Here is a 15,616-nt window from a genome sequence, read left to right on the forward strand (position 1 = left end):
TTTTTCCTGACAATCTAATATGTTTACTATACTTGGTGTTAAAGCCCTAAGTTTAAACCCAGTCATTGTCCATTGCCTGGCAGAAGGGTTGCATTTACATGTCAAACATATATCTTTAAAAAGCTTTGTTATTTATAAACAGTTTTCAGATTGTCAGTAAAAATAATATAGTTTTGCACTAACAATCCTATCAAGCACCAAAGTGTAGCAAAATCCCAAGTTTTTCTCTTTTTTTTTTAACTTTTAGTACATTCCCTTCCCTTCTCAAACCATTTCTGACTTTCTCTTTGCCCTCTCTATTCCTTATAAGTAGTTGTGATAAGTCATAGTTAAGAACATAGGATAAGCTGTTGTATTCCATTACTGTAACAAGCCTCCTTTATACTGTCCATGTATCACTGTAAATAGTGTTCTGTTATTTTGGTATTGGTTTTTACTGTTTTATATTATGTGGTCACTATACTTACTAACGATTCTTGCTGCCTTATGTTGATATTATATGATTCAGGCCTGTTTTTGTAAGTTAGCCAAAGTAATGTCAAGTCTCCATTTTGTGTCCTATGCCCAGGCAGACCCTATTGTAATTGTGTTATAACCGTGACTCATACCTACCCCTCCTATGTAAATTGGTTCCCTGGATGAATGAGAGAGAACGAGAGTGCTTGAGACATAATGGTGGCAGGCCTAAAAATAGCTCCTACTGAATGACCGGACCACCAGCTTAACGACCCTACCACCACCTTGCATTGACTTCCCCTGAAACCACAGACCTACTCCCAGAACCAGAGACCAAACCCAACATTTGAAAGATAAAGACCCTCCAAGAAACAAGCAACATGGAAACAATGGGCAGAACAGAAATCAGCAACTTCACCATTGTACCACACCGGACAATGAGGACACCTGGAATTGCACATCCTTATCTGAGCAGGACTGGCCCTTGCCTGGGCATGTCCTCCCCATTGGAGTCACAGGTATCCCACCCCTATAAAAGGGGTGGTAGAGTGTAACCTTCTTGGGACACCCTCTTCATTCAGACCAGGACTACAAGACGCCACCTATCCACCCAGAGGCCCTGCTGGCAAACCCCCCCTCTGGACAACACATCGCCGGAGAAGACCTCGCCTGGCCATTGACGATCAACTCACGGCCTGGATAGGTAGCTATTATCCGCATTGTCCCTCCAAACAAAGGACCTTAGCTCTGTTTCTATACCCCTTGATTTCAGTCTCTCTACTAAGCTGTTTCTCCCCTGCTACCATTGTGTGAGAGTGTGAGTGTAAGTGTCTGTGTAGGAACCAATAATATGTAATCCAAATATTGTGTTATTCCTTTTTCTGTCTAATAAAACTGTTATTTGTAACCCTGAGATGGTTTTGTCTTACTGCAGCCCTGGCCCTGCTCCTATCTCTTCTCCCTGCCCCTCTGATCTTCATTCTGTCTCTCTCTGTCTGACCCCCATCCCAGCTCCCTCTCTGCCGCCTCCAACCCCTGCTCCCAACCAATTCCCAGAATTTCTCTCTCTCTCTCTCCTAGTCACCAAGCACCCCACACACCCCAAAACATTAACACACTGTAAACTGAATGGGTGTTCACCTGTGTGTGTGCATGTATATGAATCGGTATTTTTTGTATGTGCATCTTGTGTGGTGCATATAATTTTGTGTCATGCCCTTCTGCCTAACAGTGCGATATTGAGATCCAGAGCATTAATCTTGCTTGTCAAGTCAACAAAAGTAGAACTGCAGGGATCCAGCAAGGTTTACAAGGCTAAAGGGGGATGCAGATTAGAATTATTGGACCAACTCAAGTAAAAAGAGTGCTTATATAGGTTTCAGGTAGTTCTAATAGTCAGTACTAGAGAAATCCCTACCCAGGTAAAAAAATTGAAGATTATCCTTTATAAAGAGAAACTCCTTCTGTGATTGTTAATTCTGCATGAGCCATGGGCAAAGGGCAATTTTCATGAGAACCAGCCTTCCTAAGGGGTCTTAGGATGTCAGGTATGTCCCCATCACCCCACCTTAGATAATTTAGTCCCTAACAGCAAATCTTCAACAAGAGTGCCAGTTAGTACCAAATAGGATGATTCGTTTCTGTTACTAAACTTATACCAAAATATTTGTGGCAAAAAAATATTTATGTGGCAGCATTCAAGGACAGAACAGTACCACTACATTAAACTAAAGTAGAAACATGATTGAAAAGCTTGGAGAGAATATGCTTTTGTCAAAGCAAAAATATCTGAAAAGGACAAGTGATTAGCAAGTCATGTACCTATTATACAAGTGTTTTCCATTCAATTTGCTTCATTATCAAAATCCCCCTTTGAAATAAAATGTTTACGTAGATTGCATTACATTCTGTCATTTTATTTAATGGCACACTGTAATTAATTATTGCTAATATTATAATTATTGTCATTTCAACTGACTTTACAGGAACTGTACTGATACGAATATATTTTGTCATGTTATCAGACTTGCATTCTGTTAGAATAGCCATACACAATACTATACTTACTCCATTTATGTAAATGCATCTAGCAACAGAAACCATTGAGTTTTCACCTTTGAATACTGCTCAGTTAACCATTCAGACTTTTACTTTTTTTTTTCTAGTATCAATCTTCACTTTACACAGCTATCATTCAAAACTGATGTGATAAAATATTTTCTTTAAAACTGATAATACTACACTTTTTGTAGCAGGACCCCCCCCCCCAGGGGCAGATGAGACACCCCCTAGTGGTGATGAAACTACTTCTGGCACCTTAGGGTACCCTCCCTTTTCCCTGCCTGTTATGTTTTGATGGAACTATATCTGTGTTAAGGGAGGCTTCCCCAGGGTCACTCTAGCCAGCTGGTACCTCCTGTAATGAGATAGTCCCAGTCTTACCCCTCAGGAACTAAATTATGGCCCTCCTGCCCCTATCAGGACATCACCTGCCTTACAGGCTATATTCATGGCCTCCTTCTACCCTTGTATTCATGCCCATGCCTCACAATTGTTACTCCAAGTGCATTTGGAGGGGATCACCTGGCCCCAGTGTACTTTTTGGCCCTTGGGCTCCAAACCATTGTCCAGACTTCAGCCTTTCCAGCCTTGGCTCTTTTATTCTGGATTCACCCTTCAGCTCTAGTCTTGCCTCATGCTCTGGGCTCCTGGCCTTATTGTGTGCTCTCATGCTCTGAAGCAGCTGTCAGCCCTCTCGTTCTACAACCCCAGGCAAGGCTTCTTTCTCTGTAACAACTCTCAGCCCTCTGGGTCCCTGCTGGGCTTCCTGTCACAGTGTAGACACCCCTCCATGACTTCCACCCCTCCCACATAGCCATAATCCAGTACTCTGGTATTAAGCTCAAAAACATAACATAAACATAAGCGAGATGCTTCACAAAATAAAAGTTTTCTCCACTCTAGGTTAACATTACCCACAAGCCATACTTTCCTTGGAGCTCTCTCATCTCAGCTCCCTTGGATGGCTTAGGTGGTTGTTTACCTCTTTCTAGCAGCCCTTCTCTCTTGGAAGCGCCTCTCCCTGCAGCACGCACGGCCAGACTGCCACCTTGGCTTAGGCACTGGGCTTATGTGTCCCAAAGCCCCACACTTTCCTGTCATGTGGCTCCCCAGCCACACACAGAGATTTCTAGTTGGGCTTAATGAGCAGCCCACTCTCCTCTGCTGCAGCAGTCAGTTGCTCTCCCCTTAAAGTAACAGGGGCCTTGGGACCTGTCACACTTATGGACAAAACTTAGTTCACTTTAGGCATTAAAATATCACTTACCCAGCCATATAAGTGCAATTTATGGCTTTTCCTCAGGGTTGCTCAGTAGTCTGTGCTCTGGCTGGGCAGGTATGTGGTCTTTTATATGCATATGTGTATGAGCTTAAGTCCTGAAAATATAACCTGGCAAAAACATTTAAAGGAGGACGAAGAGCAGGAAATGGGCCTCTCCACTGCTGAGTGTCCTAAGCACTAGACTATTCATCTAAAATATGGGACTTAGGTATGTACAGAGCCATGTACCTGCCAAATGAGAATGCAGCCTACACGGCATGCTCAGCAGCTGTTCAAATCCACACTACATGTGGAATAGGATCATAAAGTGTACATAAGAGCCAAAATCAGCAGTTATGTACAGACAAAGAAGGTGAAATACCCATTTGGGCATGTGAAGTGAAGTAACTTTATTACCTCAATCCACTTCTGACAACAGGACTTTTACTTTGTTCACCCTACTACAGAAAGGATGTGAACAAATTGGAGAGTCCAGTAGAGGGAAACGATAATGTTTAGGGGGCTCAGGCACATAATGTAGGAGAAGCAGCTAAGGGAATTGGGCTTATTTAGTCTAGAGATGAGAAGAGTGAGAGGGGATTTAATAGCAGCCTTCAACTACCTGAAGGGGGGTTGCAAAGAGGATGGAACTAGACCATGCTTAGTGGTGGCAGATGATAGAACAAGCAGCAATGGTCTCAAGTTGCAGCAATGGAAGTTTAGGTTAGATACTAGGAAAAACTTTCTCACTAGAATGGGAGTAAAACACTGGAAAAGGTTACCTAGAAAGGTGGTGGAATCTCCATTCTTTGAGGTTTTTAAGAGCTGGCTAGACAAAGTCTTAGCTGGGATGATCTAGTTGTGGGTGGTCCTGCTTTCAGCAGAGAATTGGACTAGATCAGCTTCTGAGGTCCCTTGCATCACTTATTTTCTATTATTTTAATTCAGGCACATTCATAAAGTCGTAAGTCAGTCTAAGGTTATTTCCTGATTTACATCAAATAGATTTCATAGATTTCATAGACACTAGGGCTGAAGGAACCTTGGAAGATTATCAAGTCCAACCCACTGTCCCAACCTTCCTGCAGGGGCAGGAAGTCAGATAGGGTCAAAGGATCCCAGCAAGATAAGTGTCCAAACATTTCTTAAAAGAGTCCAGAGCAGGTGCTTGCTAGGCCTATGCAAAGCAGCTGGTATTCACTTCAGATTCAGATTCAGCCAATTCTGGGGACAGTGATTCAAATCACTGCCCTGAATCAATTCAGCTGAACCTCTGAATCAGCCAAGTCCCATTCCCCACCTGCTCTCCCAGCCTGTCAGTGACTTCTCCAGCCACCCCAGCTCCCGGCACTTAGAAAAAAAAATCCCCAGCTCACTGGGTGCTGCTGGGTGGGGAGGGGGCATCCCTGCTACCCCCCACTGCATAGGGGGCTCTGCACGAGCCCCCTGACCCCTTCCCTCTTGCTCCCCCATCCCTGCCATGGCTGCCCTGCCTGCCCTAGCTTCAGCCCTTTAAGAAAAAAAAAACAAGAAAAACACCACACTCACCATTCCTGCTGGGGTGAGTGATCCCCACTGCCCCCTGCTGTCCCATGCCACATGGAGGGGCTCTTCCAGAAGTCCCCCAAAGCCCCAGGGCTGCTGCAGGAGTGGTGAGTCCTGGGGCTTTTCTCCATTTTTTTTCTTAAAGGGCCAGAGCTGGGGTAGGTGGAGTGGGGGGGCACCACAAAGGAGCTGGGGGAGTGTGGGAGCATCAGAGGGGTTGTGCAGAGCCCCCCATGCAGTGGGGGGTAGTGGGGGGCAGCAGTGATTACCCCCCCACACCTGGCAGTACCCAGTGAGTGGGGCTTTTTTTATAAAGAGCCAGGAGCTGGGGCAGGTGGGGCAGCTATGGAGGGCAGGCTGGGGGAGCAGGGAGGGGATGGGCCCTGGCAGGAGTCTGCCCATGGTTCCCACCCGCCTTCCCCAGCCCCCGCCTCCTCTACCTTATTACTTACCAGCTGTGAGTCCAGATGCAGCTCCCTGCTGCAGCCACCTGGGACTGCCTGAATCATCAAAGCTCTCTGAATCTTTTCCAAAGATCCTCTAATTTGATTTGGATTTGTAGAGTCATCCATCAAATCAGGCCGAATCTTCTCTAAATCAAATCACCACCTGAAGCTTTGCATAACCCTAGTGCTTGCACTATCTCTGGCAGGAATCTATTCCAAGCCTTGGGGGCTCAGACAATAAAAAGTTTTTCCTTATGTCCAGCTTAAAATGGGCTTGGAGGATTTTGTGACCGTTGGACCTTGTCATCCCTTGGGGTGCTCTGGTGAACAGGTGTTCCCCCAAATCCTGATGCACACCCCTTATATACTTATAGGCTGCCACCCAGTCATGCCCAAGCCTGCACTTTTGCAGGCTGAAGAGTCCCATGGCTCTTAGCCTTTATTCATAAGGCAAAATAGAAAAAAAAAATTGGGCAGATCTTGGTAAAAAAATTACAGAATTACTTGAGAATTTGTTGTCACAGTTTAAGAGATCTTGCATGTCCTTTTCCTCAGATATTAGTGAGGACCCTCTTTAAATACTAGGCTCTTTTAAGATGTATCACTTTTGCCAGGCAAAAAGTAAACTACCCCAGTAGCCTTTTCATTTTGAAAATTTTGATCAAGGACTTCTAACATCTTTTTCAGAAACTAAACATTCGAGCTCATATTGTCTTAGCATGTTTCAAGCAGCAGGGCAGAATTTGTGATTTGAGTGGGCTACAATTCTGTCTTAAAGATTTTGAACAAAGTATGCCATATTGCATCATTGCTTAGGACACATTAGGTCTGCAAGGTGGCCAGAACGCTCTGAATATGTCAAACTAAAGTTTAGTCATTTCATAACCTATAAAATACTCCACTCATAAAACATTCCATTCTGCATTTACTTTCTGGCCTTGCTCTTGCAACTCAAGTAAACCCATCTGATACTCTTTCAATTAACTTTTGTACAGATTAGTACGCAGTAACTGGGGCTTTATTCTAAGCACCTTATTTTCTCCGATCCAGAACATTTGTCCTACACTTTTTATTACAAGAGATGAAAAATAGATACACATTTGAATGGAATATCAAGTTTAGCCAAGGCAAGATGTGAATAATTTGGAGAGATGAAGGAAAACAATTCAGAAGTCCAGCTCCAGTCCAGTCCAGGCATTCTTACAGCATAGCACTGAGTTTCACAACTGTTATCATTCACACATATTATGCGGTGACTGTCTATACAGTTCTTTTCTTGTTATGGATTTCACCCAAATAGGAGTCCCAGACTTTTCACCCTCTACAACGTCAGAGTGCTCAAGACCACATCGTACACCTCCTAGGTAAGCGTCTTAATCAACAAGCTTGAAAATGGACTGGCTGGCTATGTATTTTGCATTAGACAAAAAAACAAAAGTAATCCTGGGCACAAGAACCACAACCCAGGACTCTCTATCCTTAGCTGAGTGCCTTAACCATTAGGAAACAGAGCCAGACTTTCCCTTGGTTACTCTTTTTTTGGCCTGATGATTGCTGCATTCTTAGCTGCACAATGGCTTAGATTCAGTATGAGGAATAGAATCCTTCCTCTTTCACCAAACAGGTTCACCTATAGTCTGCTTGTTAGGTCTCTCTCCTGGAAGGTTAGAGATATATTTTTCAATTATCTTAGGCTGAAGAAAACAAACAAAAAAAATCCTCCCCATCCACTTCCCGGGTAAGTGGTCTAACCACTTAACTGTTATGTTAAAGCACCACTATTACTAGCTGAGGCCAAGTGACAGGGCCAAGTGGCACTGTGAAGACTAACTGGTTCAAAGAAACATGAGCATTTCTAGGCCACAGCCTACTTTGCAAGATGCCATAAATGGATTTGCAGAAGTAGACTGTTACCTACAAATGCTTATGGCTCTGAACTACTGAATCTCTAAGGTGTCACCCTGCTTTTCCTTCTACCTGACTTTGGACAAATAGCTAGCTACCTCTCTATTTCCATCTGACAATTTTTTTTTCTTTCTTTCTTTCCTTTTTCTAAGAGTAAGGTCTTCTCAGTTAAACACTCACCACAATAAAAAACTGAGGAGAGACATGTATCCCTCATTTAGGCATCTAAGATCCAGGTAGTGACTGTTGTTTGGACACATCCTTGTGCTCAGTCTTTCTTATTGGCTAGTAGTAGGCTGCTCCCTGATGAGCGCTTACTTTGTTGTGCATCATCCTTTAAAAGCACTTCTCTCTCCCTTTTGACTGTACAGATTATGTACATGCCTAATGCTGTTTAGGTCAGACACCTAAGCTAAGTACAGACATTCAAAAAATTTGAGTTGGAATCAATCTAAGTTACATAGTTTTCTGTAAGCAGCATAGTTTAGATGAGCAGGGAACATAACATACATTTGCTCTTTGTTGTTGGGGGGGCAAAACTTAGACTGGGTTCTACCATTTTAAAACCAGTTTATGTTTGCTAAACTTCTGTTCTGTTATTGGTATAGTCTGATCTGGAGTGTGGAACTTCTGTTCTATTAGGGATATATACTGGTTTCTGACCACTTATACTAGTAAAAGTGTAATATTTGTACCCGGCCCTATTTTTTAGGTATCTCAGTGCCTCAGTTTGAGGTACCTAAAACACCTCTTCAAATCTCATCCCAAAGCCTGTGTCCATTCTCTTGAGAAAAGTGCTTGATTACTACAGTTTAAATACTAATTAATTCAGGACAGGACTGCAGTAATTCTTTTATCTAGGGCTCACGATCCAGCAGCAGACAACCAGAAATAGTAAAATACACAATCATTCATCTCATCAGACTAGAGCACATAACTTTTTTCTGTCTGCCAATATAAATCTGCACTTAATTCAAAGTCCTGGTCCTAATTTTTAGGGTCATAAAAAGCTTAGTAAGTATGAGATTTTTCTACTCTCATCTACTTCTAATACTGCTTTACTGTTTGGGGGAAACACTACCTAAGATTAAATTTCTGGGATTTATAGGTCATTCTATGTAGAGGTCATCTGTCATAGAAACCATCTTCTTCAAGAGTCTCAAAGAATTTCAGCCTGATTTATTAAAAACCCACCTTTGTAGCATATTAGTTACTAGAATACAATGAAAGAATCTAAAGGCTAGCAACAGGAATGATGTGGGTAGGATCTGGTTAGTGATAATCTTGGATCCATTTATATTATCTAAATACCCTAATGATATATACCAAATAAAGAGTATAGAAAGCTGTGAATTTATTTCAAATAATTGATGCCTTCCTACTGCACGTTTACTTGATATGAATTGTGGTAATTCTTCTGCAGCTCTCACCCGCAAAATGTTTCTTGCTCCTCGGAGTGTATCTCTGGTCTTAATTGATAGCACTGGACAGTAGATAGCTAATGTATTCAACACCTCTAGTGCAAAATGTCAGAGGGAAAAGAGTGTGACCTTTTGAGGCAGCCTATCCAGTTGTCAGCACATGATGTGTTGTTCCTTTTTTGTCTGTTTTCCCATTGTGTGAAGAACTTAAAGATGAAGGGCCAAATTACAGAATGATTTAAGTGGTGATGTTACATGGTGACACTTTCCTACCAAGTTTTTCATGCTATTACCAATTTACAGGCTTACTTTACAGACATGAACATTCCTGTTGACTTGTATGGGTTTACTCAGATGAGTAAAAATAGGTGTAGGAGTACAGCCTTAAGAAATGGAAAAGATTTAATACAACTAGCACAGCCTCTTCAGCTCCTTCAGAATGCAGGTTACGCATCAAATTTTTAACGATATGCATATGTCTAAATCAGCATTTTCATAGCTTCTAAATTTGGACAGAAGAATGTAGTTTCAGAAGCTCCAGATGCAGAGAAAAAAATGATTAAACTACAACATTATAAATATCTGACAAAGATTTGTATGTGCCTATGTGTGTCTGCATTTGTGTGTTTCTGTAACTCACAACATTTACTTAAAAACTGAAATGTTTGGGGAAAAATGCTTCTCTTTAAAGTTGTATTATGCTTGTGGCCTCATGGTTTGGATGTTTCTGTTCCTTTGACAAAGTTTTTATTTCCTGAACTTTTTGCAACTATTGCAAACTGCAGAGTATAGTGGTGAAGTGGGGGAAAATATGAATATTACACCTATGTGTAGTTGGTGCAGGTGCAGTTAGCCTTAGTCTGCCATCTGTTATAATAGTGGAATATCATAATAATCCCATTGCTTTAGGTCTTTGGGGGAAAAGAAAAACTCCTTATTCTATTGCATTCTTCTGGGAATAGTGTGTCCCACTCTGCAAAAAATATTTGGAAACTCATTAACAATAATCAATGACCTACTCTGAATGTTTCCTTAGGTCAGGTGTGTGAATTTCTCAAATAAGTTGAAAATGGTGCTAAATTAAGTCAACGTGGAGTCCTTCAGTTGGACTTAATTATTTAGTTTTAATCAAAAAATATTACCATACTAAAAAATTCCAGGCACCCAAATAATTAAGCTTCAGCATCATACCAGATTGGCCAACATAATCAAATAGAAGCAATGAAGAACTCAATCAGCTAATAAATTAAAGTATTAGAAAAGCCTCTTAACCCCTCAAAAATTATTAATATTCTCAATCTTTTTTCCAATCCTTTTAAAATAAATAACTTTTCTACATGCCCTGAAGAAAGTTGTCAAGTTTAGGCAATGGCAGACCAAGTTAGACATCAAGTTCCAGGGCTGTGACTATCTTCTGCCTGCAGTTCACCTCTCTGTGATAAAGAGATTTATAAGTAGATCAGCTGTCCTAACTGCAAAAAGTAGCACTACTTTATCTTGAAGAAAATGCAGTTTTTTCAGATAAGCAGGTCTCAGGCTACTTAGGAGTGTTTAGGTGACAGCTAATATTTTAACTTTGACCAAGAGACTAGCAGACAGCCAGTTAACACCCTTTAAAGTCTGTTTGTTTATGAATGCCTTCCGAACATACTGCGCAAAATATATTGTTTGGGCAGTCTCAAATAATGTTAAAGAGTGCCTTTCCTCAAATTAGGTAACATGGACAAAGAATTTAAATAAACTAAACCCATGTAAAAGTATCCCCAGAAAGGAGTTTCACCTAAATCACAACATTGGTTTCCAAAATGATGGGGCACTTTTACGCATGCTCCAACACATTCTGATTAGAATATGTCAGAGCAGAATCAATTGATCAAGTCTGCTGGAGAGTTTTAATCAGAACACTCCAGCATGCTTGTGTCTCATCTATTCATTGTCCCCGCCTTTAAAAATGGCAGTGGCAGTGCTGTAACAAAAGCTCATCGAGGTTTAGTTAAAGTGTCCCCACCACCATTTTGAACTGTAGGATGCTGAATGCATGAGAGTGTGTGGGTGTTTTAATTAGAGTGGTTCCCGAGAGCCTCTCTAACTAAAATGCCTCCCCCACTCCCTAGACCTCATTGATAGGTTCTCATTAAGCCTTGCCTCAACCAATGAGGGTTATTTCCTTTCTAAAAGCGAAAAGCATTTTTTTTTACTTGCCTGATAATTATGGAGGTCTAGCACACTATTGTTACAGATAAACTCTTAACTGCTTTCTAAAAAAAATAATTAATTCCTGGATTATTCCAGTGTGTAACCTCAACTCTGAATTTCTGTATTCCTTTCCTTTAGTTGCCCCTTGATTGATTGATTTGCTTACTCTGAGAAAAAGACATATTTTGCCTTTACATAAGACAAACAAAAGACCATCAAAGTATGCTGTGTTTAAGGTAGCCTGATACAGTCTACCGGAAGAAGTCTTTGTTTCTCTCTTTTATCTGACCTAGATATGCTTTACAGATTTGTCGTCTATGGCCTGTGTATAGCAATGAAAGGAGCTATATTTTCTAGCTATACTGGCAACCCAAGGAAAATGTTGTTTGAGAAAAATTGCAGCTCAGTTTTTAATCTTAATGTTTCTTGAATGCCTAAAATTCTATAAATTTTGTATGCATTTTACATAAATACAGTCCTTGAAATATTGACTGAAACACTGGATTCCTACCCATAAGGTAAGTGTTCTACTTACATGGCTAAACAGGCTTGAGGGTGTTAAAACTGAAACTTATCAGTGTGGGGAGGTAGATATAAACTTTGAGCTCCTGTGTTATGATTCTGTTGTGAGAGGTTGAAATAATACAGTGAGAGGAAAGCAAAACTAGCTGAAGAATCACATAGAATGGCAAGTTATCAGGAAGCATGACTTCCAGAAACAAAGGACTATTCCGTAGGATTATAGGCAGAGAAGCAAAAAGCTTAGGAAAAATGAAACAATATGACAACAATATAACAACAATATGAACCTATCTATCCAGGCTGCGGAGAGGGAGAGATTTTAATTAGGAATCTCTGAGGCATGATATTCCTGTCTTCTCTCTCCTTTTCTTTTCCTCTCTCCCTTTTCTCCCTTCCTACCCTTTCTCATCCTCAAAGTTTTTTTCACTTCACCCATATTAGATTTAATTTAGTTGTAGAATATGAAGCCATGCATTTGCATCCATACAGAACATGTTTTACATAAAGCTTGTGGCCACTGAGTTTAGTTCTATTATGGTTTCTTGGGCTCACTGTTTCTACCTCCAGTACAATAACTTTTATTTTTAAAAGCAAGAACGTTTCTCATTTGAGTGGGTGCTTTGAAGGACTAAGAATGCTTGTATGCCAACCATTTCACAAGACAATTTTAACAAAAGGAGGTAAGTCCTCTGTGCAGCTATAACAAATGATGTGTCTTAAACTGAACAACATCAGTTTTGCTAGTTATAGCTTTAAAGTCATCCATTTTTCATAGTGAATGGTTTTTTAAATACCTATTTGCCTAGACTAAAGTGAACAGGAAAGCATCATCGCAAGACTCCAATCCCATGCATTGTCTTGTGCATTCTTCAAATAACTAAAATATCCTCAGCTCCCATTGTGAGTGAGAACATTCAGCTCTTCCTGAAACTGAACCTCAAGGCAGTTTTATACCGAGCTGATCTGATCTTTCTGAATGATAAAGAAAAGTCATGTCAGAGCATGCCCAGAGCTGCTCTCAAGCTCTCAGTCATGGGTAAGTTCATAAAAGTGATATAGGGTGCATCTACACAAATTGCTTTACTGTGCATTAGACTAATCTAATGCACAGTAAGGCATCACCATTTACATATGCACAGCAATTACTGCACATTAAATTAGTTGAGTATGCCATATGCTAGTATCAATACAAGCAGGTACTAGAAAAATGGTGCATTAACTAGAGAGCCACAACTGCTGCCTGGCTAAGCCCCAATATCTGTCAGGTGGGGAAGCTGTCTCAGCTCTGGGGGCACCTGCCTCCCAGCTATATGGAGATCAGGACTAGTTCTGATCTTCATGACTGACAGGCAGCTACCCCCAGAGCTGGGACAGCTCCCCCTATCCTGTGGAGATTGGGACCACCCACGTGTACCCCGCCAGCTCCAGGGATGACACCCAGGGGGGAAGAACAGGGAAGGAGCAGCCCTGGACTGAACTGCTCCTAATGGGTCCACATTGAGATGCATGCCTGGGCACAGTTTAATATGCCTGTATTTTCTGAGCAGAAAATTCAGGTGCAATAATTGCACATGTAAACACATTAACAAAGTACCCTGAGCTCTATTTTAATGGTAGTTACATTCCTTTTTTTGGACAGCAGGAGTTTGTGGGTAAGGGTGTTTTTATTGTGGCACTAAACATGGTCCACTGAGGTATAGGCATGTCTTATTTGTTTGGCTCTATCCCATTAAATACAATGCATAATTTTCCATTGCCTTCAATGAGACAAAGCAGCAAAAGTTCCAAAGTAGTAAAAGACCAAGGAAGCCAATTATGCATTTTCTTTTAAACTTAGTATACATTAAATGTACCACATAATATATGAATTAATAACTGGCCAGCTGAAAGATCATAAAAGTTACTGTACATGGAAGCTCTTAGATTATAGATGTTAGAGTTGGAAGGAACCTCAATAGATCATCGAGCCTGACCCCCTGCCCTAGGCAAGAAAAAGTGCTGGGGTTAGATGACCCCAACAAGGTGCATGTCTAGCCTCCTCTTAAAGACCCCCAAGATAGGAGAGAGTACCACTTCCCTTGGAAACCCATTCCAGATTTTGGCAATCCTTACCGCTCATAATCCATTCTCATAAAATGAGGGTGTTTTCAGTCAGGGGCCCAACAAGGATCTCTTCTCAGTGTATAATAATTAAATATCTTTATCCATGATTTGAAGAAAAATAGAAAATCACTGCATATAAAGATTTCAAGGAAGCTAATAAGCACCATCCTCACCCCCCCTTCAAAAAAAACAAAGAAAACAGTGGAATGGTAGATAAGGATGATCTAAAAAGTGGTCTGGGATCTGGAACAAGTGGTAAGCTGGGTTCATTTGAGCATGTATTTTAATACAGCCAAATACAAGGTGATATAGCTACAGTAAAACATAAAGGTCACACACAGTGGATGGTAGACAATATTTTAAAAAGCAGTGCCTCTGAAAGTGATTTAAGGGTCATAGTATATAAACAACTGAACATGAGCTCCCAGTCTTTTATAGAGAGTTCCCTGTGAAATTGCTAAAAGAAACCAAATGATCAGTCTATAAGTCTATTGCAAAGGACTGTTATTACCAACTTCATAGCTAAAATGTGTTTGTTCATATTACCCTGTACAGATGTACCCCTCATCTTATACAAACATACAGTTCTTTATTTTTAAGCTCTCTCTCTCTTGCTTTATTCATTCTGCCTGCAGTCATTTATACCTGGACTTAAATTTAACTTCAACCTTAATACATCTTGCGCTATTTTGTCCTGTCTTGTCTAATGTAATCAACAGGCATGGGTCTTTCATCATTGTCACTTCATCTCCAGCATGCAGGGAATTCTCAGCAAACAGGCTTCTGGAAACCTGCTTATTGTATGTCACCTCTGACTCTGATTTCTTATGAAGCTGAGAAACAATATAACATTTGCAGTGTTTCTCCTTTATATATTTATTACTTATTCAAAAAGCGTGCCAGAATCATCATTCTCCTCATATTCTGTAATTTTCATAGTTTCTCTGATTTACAGACTGATGTGAGTTCATAGAATCACTTTTAATGGCTGTGACTCTTTAAGCCAGACAGCAATGTTCATGTTGGTAATTAGTCTACCTCTATATCAATCACATACAGAAAATTTGATTCCTAGACTACACAACTGTTTCCAACACTTGTAGGGAACTGATATATATTCAGTACTTTAACTGCAGAGAAACTTATGTACAGTGACATTTTATGCCATATTTCAAAGCCTTCTTTTAAATATTATGGGGAAGTTGGATGTATAAAGTCAAGGTGGAAAATTCCACTGACTCAGAGGGAAGCAGGATTGCATCCTCCATTACTACTTTATTTCATTTTGTAAATTAAAAGAAAATCTATTTAAGTGAATGTGATATTATATCATCTAAGCAGACCTGGTGAGGATTGCAAAAAGAGGGTGTCTCACATACATTATTCAGCAAATGGTGCTATTACCTTTTGAACAATTTATTCAACTAATTGGTGTCCAAACAGCTAGGCAGCTAGTTAAATACTTCAAGAGACCATTTTTAAAATTATTTATTTAATATACATTAGAATCATTCTGGGGAGGTGGGTAAAACAGCCAATGAAAAGCATTCAGGCCAGGTACAGAAGTTACACTAATTGACCTCTCAGATGCCCACTCCCCTCCTGTCAGAGCAAGAAACATTGCACAGTTTTTATTTAATAAACGCACTAAAAGTTTTGCAGCTGAAACATTTTAAACTGAAGCATGTCTCTTTCTTAAG

Source organism: Gavialis gangeticus, unplaced genomic scaffold, assembly GCF_001723915.1.
Source record: "Gavialis gangeticus isolate Ggan-Ray unplaced genomic scaffold, GavGan_comp1, whole genome shotgun sequence".
Classification (NCBI taxonomy): domain Eukaryota; kingdom Metazoa; phylum Chordata; order Crocodylia; family Gavialidae; genus Gavialis; species Gavialis gangeticus.